The 18,140-nt window shown below is 36.1% G+C and overlaps 1 long non-coding RNA gene across 3 annotated transcripts; it reads left to right on the top strand.

Annotated features, from left to right (window-relative positions):
• Window positions 1-4,822: 4,822 nt before the first annotated feature.
• Window positions 4,823-10,543, top strand: LOC122565964. Of its 3 annotated transcripts, none has more exons than XR_006316354.1 (4): window positions 4,823-5,151; window positions 5,249-5,347; window positions 5,491-5,937; window positions 9,643-10,543. It is a non-coding gene; the product is annotated as an uncharacterized LOC122565964 (long non-coding RNA). The 3 variants fall into 3 exon arrangements; XR_006316353.1 differs by having other exon boundaries at window positions 6,011-10,543; XR_006316351.1 differs by having other exon boundaries at window positions 4,839-5,151; window positions 5,491-10,543.
• Window positions 10,544-18,140: the final 7,597 nt, after the last annotated feature.

Raw genomic sequence — 18,140 nt, 5'->3', positions numbered from 1 at the left:
TGTGATACTTCCATGTAAGGCGTGTGTCTAAATGTATTCCTAGATATTTGACATACTTTGTTTGTGGTTGAAATTGGGTACACACTGACTGAATCTCATCTCTGATTCTGGTGATGATTTCATGTACCAAACTGACAAGTGACAAACTTGGCAGAAGTCCTAAGTGTTTATTGATCTCTTGCGTCGCATTCAGTGCCACACAGTTGAACATTCATCTGCGTGAACTATTACCTTCGGCGATATAAAACGATATTTCTGTAAATCTAGCTAACGTCGTACAAATTTTCAAACTTTATCGAATCTTCTTATCTTTGAATTTTATTTTTAAAGACTCTTAAGAACGATTTTTAATTTGGACCATTATTATTTCATTTTCGTTCGCCCGTATGAAATAGAAGTGTTCGCGAACGTGGTCGGAACGTTCTACGATTGAATGCAGTAATTTGGATAAAACGTTGGTGCACGAGTACTACTTAGCTCAAAACTGAACGTATCCCATTGGCAGTATTCAGCGCGTTGCCACGAGCGCGGAAATTGATTCCGAAAGCTTCATTAATTCTCAACGCGTCCATTAATACGGCAATTAATCATTCCGAATCCCATCAACATCCCATGCGTCGTCAAAACACGTTCAACGTCGCATTCCACCGTAACGATCCTTTCAGTTGTTCCCAAACTGAATGGAAGACACCTTCGTATCTCCTTGATGTTCGAAGATATTAACGTACAATCGTAAATTATATACCGATTACCGTTTGTATCAAACGTTTTCAAGTAAAAAGTGTAAAAAACGTAGATAACATTTGAATCTTTCGCCAACTGCCCTCTGCAAAAGCTAATAATAATATCAATCTTTAAGATGTCAGGTCGTTGGATAGATTTCTTGGGAGTTTAACATTTTATGTGAATCTTATAATACAAGTACATTTGTTAATGTATTTTCAAGTAACCATTTCTCTCATACATTGTCAAACCAAAGTAATCGAAATTCTTTATTAGGAAATTGTCATCAAGAAGTGTGTACACGTAGAATATTCTTAATCCAATTTTCAAACACTCATTCGAAACAAAATGATTTACATTCCTTACTTAAAGAATTTCTATCAAACAATACTCAGCAATGAAACGTTCTTTACACAATTTCTCAAAACCATAAACTTCTTATACTTATACAAGATATTCATTAAACAGGAAATCATAATACTTTCCTATTCCACCCACAGTGATACATATCTCTTATCTAGAAAATTTATATTAAACAATACTCAGCATTAGAATAGACCTTAAGCCAGTTTCCAAAAATTCGAACCCCAAATTCCTTCTATGCAAAATACATATTTTTCAAACAAGGTTTAATACTTTTCACCGTAAGCTCAAGTGCCAGATATCCACACAATTTACCGCATACCATTCACCACGAATTCCACGAAACTAATTCTTGTAACCTGAAACCTTTCACAATCGTTTGCTTATCAACCAAAAAATACTCGGAACGTTCTTCCAAAAGATAGCATCAGTAACCAATGAAGCAATAGAGTGACGCGTTTCCCTAACGAGCCTACGAGCCTACGACGGAGGGCCCGGACGTTTCCAAATTTATACGCGATGATAAATAGCGCGAGCATAGCGTTTGTCGTGTCTCTGCGGCTATTTTTGGCGACGAGAGACGAAAAGGCAAGGGCACGTCGTCGAACGGCCTTGCCAAAAGCTCGATGACGATCGACTTAAGAGGAATTGTCGCTCTGTGACTGGCAACGAGTCACTCGGAAGCCTGATATTCCGGAACGAGGCTTCGCTTTGCGACGATCGGCCAGCGACTTGGCATCGGATAACGCGAACCATGACCGACTCGTGAATCGAGCGGATAAACCTTCGATCGATGGGCCTGCTTTCGCCTCAACCAATGCCAACTGGGCTAACGTACAAACGTGAAGAGCTATCGTAAACTAAGGAAATACTGTCAGCGTGATGTAATATTGGTAGGTGTGAGTTCGACTTTCAGCGAAATTTTTGTATTATTTATGAAACAGTCAAGGATAGAGTGAGAATGTTGTATATAAAAAGAGGCAAGGAAGAAAAATAGTTTCAAAGAAAGTATTTGATGAGATGATGAATCAAACTCCGAGATGATAGACAGTGTAGTGAATAAAGCGAACGCAAACAATCAAATAGTAAGGTACTAATTTTTAAAACGAATTACTTTAAAGAGTTTTTAAATTAATTTTTAAAACGAATTATTTTAAAGAGTTTTTAAATTAATTTTTAAAACGGATTACTTTAAAGAGTTTTTAAATTAATTTTTAAAATGAATTACTTTAAAGAGTTTTTAAATTAATTTTTAAAACGGATTACTTTAAAGAGTTTTTAAATTAATTTTTAAAACGAATTACTTTAAAGAGTTTCTAAATTAATTTTTAAAACGGATTACTTTAAAGATTTTTTAAATTAATTTTTAAAACGAATTATTTTAAAGAGTTTCTAAATTAATTTTTAAAACGGATTACTTTAAAGATTTTTTAAATTAATTTTTAAAACGAATTATTTTAAAGAGTTTCTAAATTAATTTTTAAAACGGATTACTTTAAAGATTTTTTAAATTAATTTTTAAAACGAATTACTTTAAAGAGTTTTTAAATTAATTTTTAAAACGAATTACTTTAAAGATTTTTTAAATTAATTTTTAAAACGGATTACTTTAAAGAGTTTTTAAATTAATTTTTAAAAAACGAATTTTTTAAATAATGTAAAAAGTTTGTTCTTTCTACATAAGGAAAATTGTTTATTTTGGACTATGTAACAAATATTTTGGATCAAAATGTGATAATTTTTTATAGATTCTTTCTTTGTTATTTAATCTATACTATACGGAACCGATACCCGATCGATCTCCTTAATCGATGATGTGACATTTGTTGTATTGAATATTATAAGCAATAACGTCTAGACATGTGTTCGTGCGAATGGATAGTGTACAATGAAAGGATGTAACTTGTTACAGTGAAACTTGTAATTATGCAACCAACGAAATTTCTTGTCCAATCTGTTAGAATGACGACTAAATTCTGATAATCATGGCTATAAATAAATACATAAAAGACTCGTTCATAGTAATCAAAGCATTGAACTAATCGGTAAAAGAATTAATTGTAACTTAGAATAAATAAAGAAACACAGTGTAAATAAACATAACGTAACCCAAGATTAATATAATTCTAGCTATTAATGCTTCTCAAAAATTAGGTTGTCCGAAATGTTTCTTTCGTTTTATAAGGAAATAGCAGACGCACAATGTTTTTTGTTTTATATTAGTTTATTGAATTATGCACGAACGTAATAATTAAAATAGAACGAAATGGATCACACCTAATTCAATAAGATAATATAAAACAGAAATTGTTGTTCATCTATTATCACCTTATGAAACGAAAGAAACCTCTCGGACAACCTCGTACATTACTTATTACAAGACAGTCAATCCTGTAACTGACTATCCCAACTTTCAAAATGTCACCTTTAAACCACTAAACCAGATATCACTGTAATCGCTATAAAAGAAACATTATAAAGACAAATTCAACAGTCAATAAAAGACGAACCTAGTAATTCTTCTTCGCCATCGAAATTACCGTGGGCGAATGATTCTCTGGGAAATCGTTCGGCGACGCAATATTCCTGGCTTATAAATCAGCCTCCCGTATCCAATGAGCCTACCGAGCAACAGTGTCTATTAAAATACAATTTGCAGAGTTTACGGGGGCGGTGTTTCGCGGTTGTCGAAGCGATATTCCCGGTCGACGTGACGCGTCGGAATTATTGCGTCCGAAGGGTCGAACGCGGTAAGGCAAAGATTAAAGGGCTGTCACGGGAGCGTTTTATTCGCTCCACGCGGTGGATTATTAACTCGCGAAGAAGCCGTGTGATAAAGTGGCGAGCGAAGCGTGCTCGCGTCGGATCGTTGCTTGAAGCTTGACGGTAATTGGTTATTTCATCCTAGAGGATTCAGACGAATCGCGAAACAACGATTCCACGGTACAAAGGATCATGTGGCATTTTATGGATTTTACGATTGCAAAAAGAACGTTTGCGCATCGTGTCGTTTCATGATTTCGTTCATTTGATACGCGTGTGCAACGAAACTCTGACTGTTTCGAGTTCTTCCCCAAGGTATTTTTATTGCTCTGCTACTTGCTGTTAATGGTACAATGGTTGGAGATAAACGAGGGATTTAAAGATACGACAGAGGATAAACGTAAGTTTAAAATATAGCCGATACGAAAGGACATTATAATTCTACAAAAGGGAAAAATTGTTCGAAAGCTGAACGTTAGTCTTACAAAATAAAAAGAAGGTTGTAAGATGAATGAACACGGTAATTAGTAAGATAATGAATAAGATGATGAACGAAAACAAGGACACAGATCGTTGCAAAGAGAAAGACACTTAGGAAACGAATAGAGGATTTGAAAGGTAAGAAAATAAAGGCAAATTATTATGCAAGGGGACTCTGTTTCAGCAGAAGACTTTATTTTCTCAGAATTTTGAATTTTCTGTTTCAATTAGAAGAAATTCTTCATTTTTTAAAGACGTTCACTTACTAGTTCACTGCTGTTATTAATTGTTAAGTCACTACACTGTGAAAATAAAATTCATCTCATTTTAGAAAATTAAATTCAACTAGAAATTCTAAAAAAAAAACATTTCTTAAACGGAATATATTGTATAACTACAATCTGCAAATTACATATACACCCGATCGGGCATAACGTAACTCCTCGTTTTATCGATATTGTTAATTTTAATGACGAAGAGTTCAGCAAGTTCGCATCTTAAACGGGCCCGCGTGAAACGAGAACGAAACACGATGGCAATAACGCGCGGCGTAATTGGCGTGAAGCGCATCTGCTCTCGCGAATACGTGTGTATGCTCGTGATGCGGAATATTAATGAGTGGGATGGACGGGCGCGGATCCATCGGTCGTTCGTGCGCGAATTATAATGCGACGATGCGGGCACGGTGTTTGCGTGTATTTCACCGAGTGAATAGCAAGCAGCCAGATTGTGAAAAGTTCAAGCGACGTTTCGGCCTCCGCAACGATTTTGACTGGGTTGCGTAACCGTTCGCGGAAAATTCAGACATCGTTCAACGACGAGGTAATTTTATTTCGATATGGTTCTCTATAGACTAAAATGTCTATCTTATTAATGTTGTAATATGAATTTAATAAGAATTTCTTTGTTATTGGTGAAGAAATTGCTTGCAGAGCGAGAAGTGTCCCCGATTAGAGGAAAAATGTTCTATTTGCAATTTTCTTACGAAGAAAACCCGGGAGTTGGCGCGACTTTTAAGGTAGAATTTTATATTCTATGAATTTTTAATAAACTCGGTACTTTATCTTCCATTAATTTGTCTCAAATGTAACATTTACTTTATGTCTTTTTTACGGATTATTAAATAATTTAAAGAATATAAAATACGTAAATATTTCGCAGAAGGACTTTGGAACGATCAAATAAACACTTAATCAATTGAAGATAATGCAACGAAACGATACATAATATTGCTGATTACATCGATCTCGCACAAATGAATTTATTACGCAATCTAATACGAAATAACGAGAACTTGTCTCATCGATCCATTTCACAAGCTCGCCATTCCGATTCCATCGAGATCGACTGATAATTCCGCGACCAAGCAATACTCGATCCATTGTTTGCGTACACTTTTCCGATCAAATAGCGCATCGCCACCTGCGATTCGCGCAAACAAGATCAATGCCCAAAAACATTAGCAAACGGTCCGTAGGGCTAATAAGCGATGGAACATCAGTATCAGCGTGACGCTATTTACTGCAACAACGATATTAAACGATATTCACGTATCTGTGGACTTAGCACGACATTATTGATAGCGACCAACGCTGGCAAACAATGCAGGTATTAACGTATAACTCGGAGAACGTTATTAATACTCCATCAAGTTTGCGAATACAGACCTATTTACTTTTAGGTGCGAAGTTTATTTTATTCTAATTGGGTGGAAATTCATTTAGGATTGAATTTTAGAACAGAAATATTTGTTAAGAAAAAGGAAAAGATATTTGTATAAGAAACATATACGTACGAAAATGTCGTAGAGGATTTTCAAAATAGGGGATCTTGATTTATAATATAAATTAAAGGATTTATACTTGTAAAATGAAGAAAGTTATAGATTAAGGAATCTTTTATTTTTTTATCGTCGAATTATTTTCTCTAATTCTTTAGACTTTATCATTCAAGCCTGAAGCAACGTTATGGAATGAAAAATATAACAAATATTCGAAAAAGGTATTTCTATATCGATTTAGAAAGTAGATAGAGAAAGATGAGGTAAAATATTTGCATATTACGCGGTAGATGATAATTTCTGAAAAGTGTTAAGAGTAATCAGAAACATATAAAAAAGCAATAAAGTATTGAAATAATTATTTCTAAAAATTCCACTAATCTAACTGATAACAATATGCACTTGTACAAATATTCACGGTATAATCATATTATTTTGAAGAAATAAATATTGGAGGATGACAGTTCTCCCGTAACGACGAGAAAATCGTGGATTTACGAATCGACAGATTGAAGGGTCGAATTAAGGTAAAATCATCCGCTAATGAAAATGTCGACATCGCATTCCGACGGTGATGTCGTGGGACTCCGCTTTCGTTGACACTGATCGAGGCGAATCTAGTGAAAAGGTCAAATTATTTTACGAGTTGTCGCCATACCGGGCTCGACCAGCACCATGGCTATTATGCAGACTGCAATTTCACCTCCAGCGTGCTCTGAAAAACGCCGAATTGTAAATCTCGATCGTGCCCGGCTCGTAATAACTTTATCGCGTTGCAACACTGGATTCGCCAGGTGAATCGCTTTCCAGTGACGAAATTTTTAGTGACATAGGGCTGTTTGTAATCAGACACTTGGCGATGCCGGTTAATCGCTTTATCGTTGCTTCATGGTTTATGCTGTAAAGGGATATATAGGTTGAACCGTGACGTGTATGCGGTATGATTTTTAACGTCGTGAGTTTTCCACACGGATTCATTTCTACGTTCATTTGGCATTTAAATCGGAGTACAAAAGGATTCTATGACAGTTTAAGCGTTTATATGCGATCAGTTTGAGCGTTTATAACGCGATTGTTAATAATAGGCACGATTAAATACATTTACTTTCCTCCAATTCCTGGGATTTCAAACAAAATGAAAGCCTTGAACTTTGTATCCTTGTGTCACTCCGCGAACTTTAAACTTTCTATTTCATGAAAATATATTCGCATACCTGAAGCAAATTACAAATTCCTATATGGTGGATAAATTCTGAAAGCATCAAGGAATCTGGACGAACCTAGCCGATCTTAAAAGTGTCGACTTAATTACGATCAGAATTAACATCAACCACAGAATACTATTTTAAAAAAAATCAACAAATTAATAATTCCACTTCCTCCTATCTTGTTCCGTCCATATTACGAATCATAGTAATTCAATTTAAGAAATGACGCGAATAGAACGCAATTTCTTCGAGCTACAAACGTGTATGTTCGTGGTTGAAAAAAGATCGAGATACGAGTCAATGGGGACTAGTCAGTTACAAATAGCTCTATTGACGGCGTTGTTAATGACTGATAACAGTGATTTGCCGTCGTCGTTTCCCGTTTGTTCGTCGAACGTCACGACCTACCGATAGAAGCGTTCGGCGAACGATCCGGATGAACTCGGTTGGCCATTTAATCCCGTTGCTCAGTTGCGTTCCCTGCTTCGTTCTTCATGGCGAATTATCAATGTCACGTAGTGCTTCCTCAGCAAATCCATTTACCACGCATTGCTTGTTACATGACGTTCTTCGTTCGTCAACCCCTCGCCTTCCTACCCTAAAGAATTTGCAAGATAAATGGTCGGTTCGCTTCCGGATTCCTTGGACCACCCGTGTAGGAAAGCGATGAACATGATCTTTATTCAAAGTACTCCTTTTATGAAAGAAGCCAGCTGCTCCTAGTTGTTTTGTTTAAATAAAAAGCGATACAAAATGCAGAGCAACGAGGACGAGAGATGCGAGAGTAATAGAAAATGGATGTTCTACAGTAGCTTTTGGAAAAGAAAAATTATTATAAGATGCTGTGAACAAGGTTTCAAAGAATTTCAGATATTGAGTTATTTGTTCGAGATTTAATAGAAAATTGACTGGATACGAAAAATTGTTGAACTTAATTGATACCAAAATATACATAAGTTGCTCTAATAATTTTCACCTCGTTAATACTACACATTCCTTCAATCATTACAATCCTTGGATTTTCATATTTCAATCTTTCTCTCATTTTAACAAACAAAAGGTATCTGTAATGTTTCGAGAATATGTTTGATATAAAATCGATATCAGGAGAGCCAAGTATACCAATAACAATATTATCATGTTTCGTTTGAACTGCGAAAATATTTGTCAATGTTTGAAAAATATTCTTCGGTCTTGAATAAACCGAAAGGCTGTAACAGGATTAATATTTGAATATTGTAAGCATAAAGAATTAAAAATTTCGAAAATGCCAAAAAAAGAACACAAAGAAAAAGATGAACGAACAAGTCAAGTTAGAAGATTTCTGCTTTGGGCAAAGTACTAAAGAGTGTCATCGAGAACGATGGTTGGAAAGTAGATGCGAAAGATGGATGAGATTTCACGAAGCGGCGAGATATTGCGACAAGTGAGTCGGTCCAATAGTTCAACGGCTTTCGCGAAATCAACTCGCTCTCGCCAACGTTACCACACCCGCCGCATTATCGCCGCTGCTGTGAACAACAATCATTGCAGTTGTCAACGGCCGTCGTCGTTGGCTCTCTCGTCGGGCTTCTCTCTGCATCGACGATGACAACACCTCGTCGCGAGTCGACACGCGGGTTTTATCCATTCCGCGGCGTGCACCGTTACAAAACGCTCTCGCGTCCCAAAGAATCCGTTTGTAATCGCGGCGAAAGTCGACTCTGTAATTCCTTCGCGGCAAATGTAACGTTGTCGGTCGCATGAGAAAACGATGATACGACCATTTCTGGCTGGAATGGCAGAGGTTCCTTTTTCGCTGAGATTTTTTCCATCGTCTTCAGAATCAATTAAAAGGAAAACGACCGTATTTTGTGGCAGGTATTAGATAAATAAGAAAAAAAAGGGTATTTAAGATTTAAGACTCAACTTTCAAATATGAAATAATGAAGAAAATAGTGAAGAATTCATAATTATTATACTATTGTTGGAGATAATTTACTTTCTCATTCCCGATGAGACGTACGTGTACAGTGGAGTGGAAAGATTTTTCGATCAGAATAAATTGTTAACTTTATATTCGTGAAGCAGCATGTAAAGGAATTTTAAATAATATAAGTTTCAAAGGTACGATAAATAAAAGCGAATAGTATAATACACAAATACTGTTACATGTATAATTGTATAATATTATTTAAAATTCTTTTCTGCTTTCGTAATATAAAGTGAAAGATCCACCTGGTTAGAAGCTTTCTCGCATCATCCTGTATGAAGATCACAGGAAAAGGTTAAAATTTCATCCAAAAGTTTCCCTATAAGAATAATTACGTTTTTCGCTTTCTATAGACGAGCAGTTTTTAAATCAAACACTTCGACAACCGCTCTTGAACTGTTATGAGTAATTCTGTCAAACGTGCTATACGTATGCTCCTTTTGCAAAGAGTTTGAAACCTTTTTCAAACAAAGTCACGTTTAAACGAAAAAGGAGCACAAAGTAATTTTTACGGAATTCTAAAGCATGCGCTACCTCATCACCTTGAAAACTTTTAATTAACACAAGAGCAGCAAGACCATGGGGACAAAAAGAAAAAGTTCATCGTGGCTAGAGTCAATCTGTGAGGAAAAGTAAAAAACTGTAACTGGAACGGTGGATTCAATCAGCCATTTTTTCGCACAACGAAAACGAGCTTCGTTTAATCCCGGTGGACCAGTTTTCTGCAGAGACAATTAACGTAACCTCGCCGCCGGAAATTGAAAGCGACGAACACGGAAGCGAACTCGCAAGGCGAGGTTGTTGCAAGGTTTCGTTATGTGGCTTACCGCGGCTATCAGTAATTCGGCTAGTTTCTGTATTTTATTTTTCATCGTGAGTTTCGTCGTGTAGTCACGCGAAACGTCACGGTAATTAAAAGTGCCACGAAAATAGTCGAGAGGCATACAAATTTTTGCTGGTACAGGCGAGAATAAAAAGCTACTTGCAAAAGTAAGGATCATAGATAATACCTGAACTCATTAATATTGTCAGCGAAAGTTCACAAGTCACAAGTTATCAATTCCAATAAATTCTCTTACGATGCAGTAACAAATTTAACACTGGAACTAGTCTGTCTGCAATATGTATTTAAATATTCGATACATAAATCGTTATGATTATGTTTCTATCGAAAATCGATATTGGTTTTAGCAAAGTTTTAGAAAAATATCTGTGTTTTCAGTAATTCTAAGAGAAGAAAATCTGACATCGGTTATTTTGACAAATTTGGTAGTTTTGGTGTTAATAATGAAATAAATGAATTTTTAAAAGTAAATTTTATACTACTTATTATTATTATGAAATATAATTAAATATATGCAGCTTAAAACCTAAAATTATCTAATTATTCTCTTTGTGTAAAATTGCAAAATTATAAAAAAGGACTTTAAAATGCAGTTGAATTCTGCAAAAGCATGTTGTAACCATTGCATCCACTTGTAATATCCGCATTTCTATGAACGACCGACCATCATCACTGCTATAAACAAACGTCGAGTAGAAAGCGGAAGCATCTAACGAAGATAAAATCCGGAAATTGCCTAACCTTACCTGATAAAAATAGCGACTATAAAATCGTTGCCAGGCCCGAGGAAAAATTAATTACTTAATCGAAATCCCCCATGACTCCAACGTCGAGACGATTCCTCCTGAGCTTCGTGTCACGCCGTAAAAAGGTGAAAGAAAAAAGAAAAATACGAAAATAGACGAGACAGTTGCATTGGAGAAGTAATGTTAAATAATTTAACGAGCTATCGTGATGTTTCTCTGATATTACGTCGGTACCGCACATAAATAAAATACTCGACCCTGAGTGGATATTATGCAACCGTTTTGCGGTATTCCCCTTTAGACGGATCCTATTCCTTTCTTGTTTCTTACATTTTTGCTATTTGTCTTGTCTTGATAGAGTGTTAGGCGCTCGACGGGACAATGGAAGGTGATTTCACGCGATTTAGCGAAGGTTTACAGAGATATTTCTAACATTTTCGTTGCATAGTAATAGAAGAACCCATCAAATAATTTCACGAGTTCCTTTTTCTAGCTTATTAGTTTTTCAATTCTCAAGCATCATAGATTCTGTGATCGTTTTCATTTTTTATATAGTGTTTTCCACGAATCCTAAGAATTCCTATATATGTATAGAGCTCTTACGTATAATATACTATTAAGATACGATGGCTCGCAAATGTATTTGTTCACCTACCATGGAAAATGTTTAAGTGCATATTGTGAGTATTCTACAAAACATTTTCATATTTCACTATCATTATAATGAGACGCGAAATTATGAATCAAATATTTTGCAACTTGTGTATACATTTTCAGAATCGTTACCCAACATAACCCAATTTTACCCAGCACAATCATGATAGTGGCGTGTTACTACTATATATAATCGATACTAATGAAATTTCCAAGTGTTTCGTATAGCACACGTAACATGCCCATAAGGGGTGTCGACAAGGGGTACGAATACTTTCGCTAGCCAATGTGCGTGCACAGTATCATTTAACTCCTTTCACTTCATCAATCTATGAAAACATTCACAGTAATTTTCACATTGATAGTAGGAAGGGGATCGTACGACGAAACTCAAAGTCCACGAAAAACTCAACAACGTTACTTAAGATTATTTCACGTCCAGACAATACAGCTTAATAATAGGTTTCTTGAAAAAAAGAAAAAGAATTCTCTTTATTCCTTTTGCTTGCATCACCTTTACATTTACGACAACGACGATTGTTCGGAAGAAGAAAATGTCGAACAACAAAACCTTTACATGCATTCGTGTCGATCGATCCGTTCCGTAGAATGCAAGGAATTGTCGGCACGCAAAGTGCACTGTATCGCGAATGAAAAGGAATCCGCATGAACGATTGCAACGTTGTTCCACGTTGAATAATTGCTTAGGCACGGATACACTGGCAAATACTTGAATACAACAGCTAATATATATTACACCATACAAATTACCGAATAAATTTCGTACTAGAATAGACGCCGCAAACAAATGAATCCGTGCTTCACAAGATAACAGGCAGCATCATTGTTCATTTCAATTTAACTCGTATATAATTTCTCGTTGATTGAATATTATTCCCTTCGAGTATTCGCCTTTTGATTCGGCTAACTGATAATCTAATTATTTATTTGTTATAAATATATAAATAAAAAAAGTGGAGCTAATTCTCATAAATCGAAAGTTAATTTCCTGCATCTTGCGTACTTTACATCATCTAACTCTTTAGCTTTTGGCCTGTGTGAATCTTTAATTTTTAAATGGAAATTATAGAAATAACAGCGCAGAAAATATTTGGAAAGAAGATAAGAAAATTACCTTTTTCAAGTATCTGTGATCATCGTTGTAGATCATCCAGTGAATGATTCAATTTATGGATAACTTGAAATAGAAATCATAGAAATAATCATCACAGAGAATGTCAGGAAAGAAGACACAGGTTCGAAGGTACTTCCGTAGAAGGTATATGTGTACACATATATTATAAGAGAGAGATCATATTTGTTCGAACTGTCTGTGAGTTATCGATCGAGAAAGAATCCTAGCTACTCGATAACAGGTGAATCACGTATGAGGCGAGGTCGTGCAAATTGATCGTAGTCGTAACAGAACGTCACGTTCCCATTGCTTGCGTCCTGTCTGTAAAATGGAACGCGGAACCTTGACACCGTGTTGACAGAACTCATTTAAAAAAGACAAAGCACCAATAAGGAAAAATAACAGAACTCCTTGTTCTACTTCTCTTCGCCTTGTTCCGATACTATAAGCTTCTCATAAAAAAGGAACAAATCATTATTACGATAGTTATGGCACTTTTGTTGCAGCTAATTAAGATAATTTAAAAAAGTAAAAGAAAAAATATCTAGATCACGAGATTATTGTTTAAATCTTATTTACAATATTTTCTTTTATTATTTATTTCTTCTTCTATCTAAGAACGTGACTGCTATCAATATTTGTTGATACACTGACTCGTTAAGTTTTATCAAAACTACCAGTTATAAAAGAAGTAATTAAAATTATCCATAAAATTTAAATGTTCTATTTCTATTCATTAATTAGTTACTTCTTTTTCCTCAAATACAAATGTAAATATCTGTTAATCAAATTGACTTGTGAGTGTTGTATAATACCTGTCAAAATTCTGTGACTCGAGAAGAGAAAACTATAAAGATTTACGATAAATAGCCGCATGTTTCAATGATTTTACTCGAATGAAATTCTACTTTAATTACGTACATAATTTATATTTGTAGCGAAAGTTTCATTAATTTCCTTTTGTAAAGCACATTGCATACTTTAATGCCGCGACTTTATGGCTCATAAATGGCACCTAACATCGTAGGAACGTTGAAAACATCATGTTCACACATAGTCTAAGGTTCATATATAATACTTTCTATTTACCAATGCGTCTATTGTAACAATTTTGGCAATGACAGGAATAGAAAGTTGAATAATAACAAGGGTACTTAAACATCTGTACGATGGATTACAAGATTCACGGGATTCTCGAGGATCATTATCGCGTAGGTCGGAGTTTGTGCATCGAGGAGCAACAGTGGCTTTAATGAGACGGTGAAGGCGATACTGCAATCCATTATATAGTTGGTATTCAGTTCTTGATACATAATGTATAAACATTACGAAATATTTTCTCCGATCTTGTTATATATTCAGCACTCCCTTTGAATCAGATGCCATTTAGAAAATAAGCTGCTTCCTACGATAAAATCGGAAAATCCAGTGCGCCCAAAGAGACCACGAAGATTCCTTTTATTTACGACAAGTACCACTTGCACTTGAGAAAGAATAAAGAGAAAGAAGTAAATACGTTTCTAGCTTGCTTTTCTTTCCTGAATTTTACTCCCTTTTATCCTCTTCTAACAGACTTTCTTATGTGTTCCACTTTCATATGTTATATATCATGTAAAAATAACTTTTAAATCTCTTGAAAAGAAGTTTCTAAGGGATTAAATAAATTTTGTTATTTTATATATCAATAAATAGATGCAGTGTTGTTATATGAAAAATTGATCGTCTCGAACGATACTGGAATATTAGTAGGGTCATTGATCGACGCGTTTTATCGATCGCGCAAATATTATGCTCGATAATAGTTGCGGGCGTATGTGTGTATACGATGACAGAACGTGTGTGCTCACCTTGGCATACTGGCGTGCCGATTTGTAGCATAGTCATGCGCGTCCCGGACTTCAGACAACAGTCAGCCGATAATAAAAATTGAGGCTAGCTGGTCTAATTACGGCATTTGCGTTACGCGTGCTGAAAGATACCGAAGTTGCGAAATAATTCCGCGAAACGCTTCGCATTGTCCCGAGGACGATACTCGAGCTTCAATGCCTCTCGTGAAATTTTGCTTAATACTCCGTACTTATAAAAGTTTACTTCCTTCATAGGTAGTTCAAAAATATCAGATCGTACGAAAGATTTGTAGCGGAAGTTCATTAAATCTTTATAGAATTGGATTTTTTTGCCATTTATAATTTGACGACTCTTCTCCAAAAATTGTTTCCCCCTTTCAACGATGAATTTCTTTACACAGTTTTTGCAAGAGTAATTTAAACTCCCGGAATATTCAAATTCTTGTCTATGTCGTTTGAAAAGTTTCATAAATACCACAATAAATCATAATGAGACTGATGTATTTGCTGAGTAAAACAGATAGAGTTAAACCTTATTAAATGCATTCTATATCAAAGTAGCAACACTTTGTCCATTTAATATTTCAGTCGTGTGCTCGAAATTAGTCAGATTGCTTCTGATTAACATATTGCCGTTCAAAAACTACAAACTCCCACATAAAACTAATGAGAAGTGATTCTCAAAGTTAAAGTTTCTTTAACCAGCAAACCAGACGACCAACACGCTTGCCCCCCTCCAACCCTGTAAGGAAAACGAAAGTCGGAACACGTACACGACGAGCCAATAAATCTCGGTAACGGAACGAGAGGTCCCGTTCGCAAAACACGGGACGAAATTAACCCGCGATTTCCCGCTACGTAAATCAAAGCGGCGACGAGCACGAAGGGAGCCCCGAAGGCGCGTAAAACCAAGCGGAGTTTTCCGGAAGAAGTTGGAGAACCGTTTCGAGACTCGTCGCCAGGCCCGCAGGTGCAATTGCAATTAACCAAAGACGTCTTGGAAATTGAATTCGCGCGAAAGGTAAAGAAACAAGCGCGTTCCCTTACTTCTCACCCCTTGTCTACCACAATCCACCACCTTTTATCCTTTTCTCTCTTTAATACTCTCGTCTTGTACATACTCTCTTCTCTGCGCTTTTAGCTTGTTCAACGAGACAGAGCGTAGTCCAGAAACCAATCTGGCGAGTGTAATACAGGGTGTCATAAAGGAAGTATTAGTATTTCGTTTATAAATCAATTTTTAACGAAGCAGTGTAGATGTACGTATAGGTTTGTTAACATGTGTATCACTCAGATTAATAGCGATGTATCTACAATTTTATTACTATAAAAACAAAACCATACAGCATACGTGTTCGAGACAATCCTGAAGTATCAGTATGACGAAAATGAATTGTCTGCATATGTACTATTTTTATTGCACTAGAAGAGATGATATACGTTTACATTGCCAATATTCAACATTTCATAAAAGCTTACTTCTCTCGAGCAATCAATAATGGAAGTTACATCACTGTGATTCTGAACCACTCATGTAGTATACAGCAACGAGCAAAAGAATGTTTTAATTTAATTTATTTGCGTACATAGATATACTGGCAAATTTTATATATTTTTCATCATATTGCTTGTAGTCATCTATTGTGGAGTATGTGCTATGCGATATCTATTCGCTTCTCATTTCGAATAAAATTCTATTTTGTACGATTATCGTATTTCTTGTGTCAGTTATATCGAAACTTTCTTTAGTCTGTTACTGTAAATAATTTGCATTGTATTTGTTCAACTTTCGTGGCGAATATTACCATTCGACTGATCAACCGTGGTTGACTTGTTTACAGAAACGTTTCGTTTTTAAACAACCTCGGAGACAAAAGACCGGATCCGTTAAATCAGACGAAGGAATAGTTCCAACGGTCGATTTTGATAATAACATTTTGCTACCGTAACACGCTGTTGCGACGTCAAACGTTCCACGATAAAATTGGATGGTTCACACTATATGACTGCTATCACGAAGTTGCTATAATATCAACAGAAAAAAAATGATGAAACAGAAAGGTAACACTTCTTTTATGGCACCCTGTAGAAGACGCACGCGAAAGGAAGGCGAGGAGGACAAAGAGGAGGCGACAGGAACGGAAGAAGAAGGTAGACAGTTGGAAAGAAGAGGAGAAGAGCTTTCAGGTTGTTGGAAATGCGATATCAAACGGTCGGAGAATGGTCGAGGGATATTACCAGCGGGGGTAAAACAAAATACAGAGGTGGGAAGCCATGCAGCTTGAACCAGAAGGTTCGAGCGAAGCTTGAGATTTCAATTCAATTTCCAAGCTCGGTCAACGTAAACGCGTGACTCGACCGCGTGCAATCGAGGGAGAGATTCTCGTTTCTGAAAATTTTATGAAACGAGGTTGAGCGGGATCAAGTGTTCATGTCGGTACGCAAGGGATGCTCGCGATTACCTGGGAAACTTTGAACCTTGCCTACTCAAACATCTGTTTGTTCTTGCCTTCGCCGGTGCTGGGAAATGGAAATCGAATAAACGTTCGATTATTCCACGGGAATGTGTTCGGCGTTTGCATTTCGCAGAGAATCGATTCGGCAAAGTGCTGATAGGTGTGGTTACGTTTTATAACTGTTTTCACGCTTCAGGTGGCTAGAAAGTTAGACAAAATTGGAGGTCCGTTTCTGCCTCTAATTGGAATTTGTGTTTGCGTAATGGTATGTGGAATATTCGATTAAACGTCGAATTTTAGATGCAGATATCTTGCAACAGATATATCACTATAATTTCAAAAAAGTGTTTGAAGGCATATTTATTAATATTTGTAGCTGCGAAACATACGAAGTTTTAGAAGTCGTACGTCATAGTTTGATATTTGAACCTAATATTGTACTATATTCCCTCACAAATCATTGTTTCATTGACACGTTAGCCTTTATGAGGGGTGAACTGTGCACTACGTGTTTCGCCAGTAACAGCCCTTATTTCGACTCTACGAAGGATATCATAAACAATGTTACTCTTAAACGCAATATTTGTTACATTATTACTATACGCCGTTAAGTGACATAATAGCCATCGTCGTTTATAAAAATTAAATATCAATCTTCACATTCCATAGAAACAAAATTTCATACGCGCCAACCTAATACAAGAATTCCAAGACTTAAATTTAAAGTAAAGCACTTAGGAATCCCTGAACGAAATTCATATTCTGCTACACTTCGCGCAAATGGCATATTTTGGCGCAGTCGTAGCTAACAGCTCGCCAATTTCTTTGAAGGATGAGTGAGGGAAATTAAAGCGTGTTAACGCATCGTGCTAAGAGTGTAAGTATAAGTAAGGTGTAAGTACTTACTCGCTCGCGATAATTCTGGTCGCGCGCAATTCGCGGCCATGCAAAGAAAAACGTAAGTAACGCGCGATCAGTAGGATCATGCTGACAGGTTGTTTTTCGTGACATTTGTGGCGCGTATTCGCGAATTAGCGCGCGAACCTTAGCTCAATTTTTTATTCGATGTCGCCGTCGTGCAAATATTTGCGAGAGCAACAGAACTGCCACTTCTTCTTCCTTCTTTTTCCCCCTTTTCACTCATTTTTCCCTTTTCAAACTCGCCACAC

Source organism: Bombus pyrosoma, linkage group LG3 (assembly GCF_014825855.1).
Source record: "Bombus pyrosoma isolate SC7728 linkage group LG3, ASM1482585v1, whole genome shotgun sequence".
In the NCBI taxonomy this organism is placed as follows: domain Eukaryota; kingdom Metazoa; phylum Arthropoda; class Insecta; order Hymenoptera; family Apidae; genus Bombus; species Bombus pyrosoma.
This window is presented reverse-complemented; position numbering and strand designations above follow the sequence as displayed.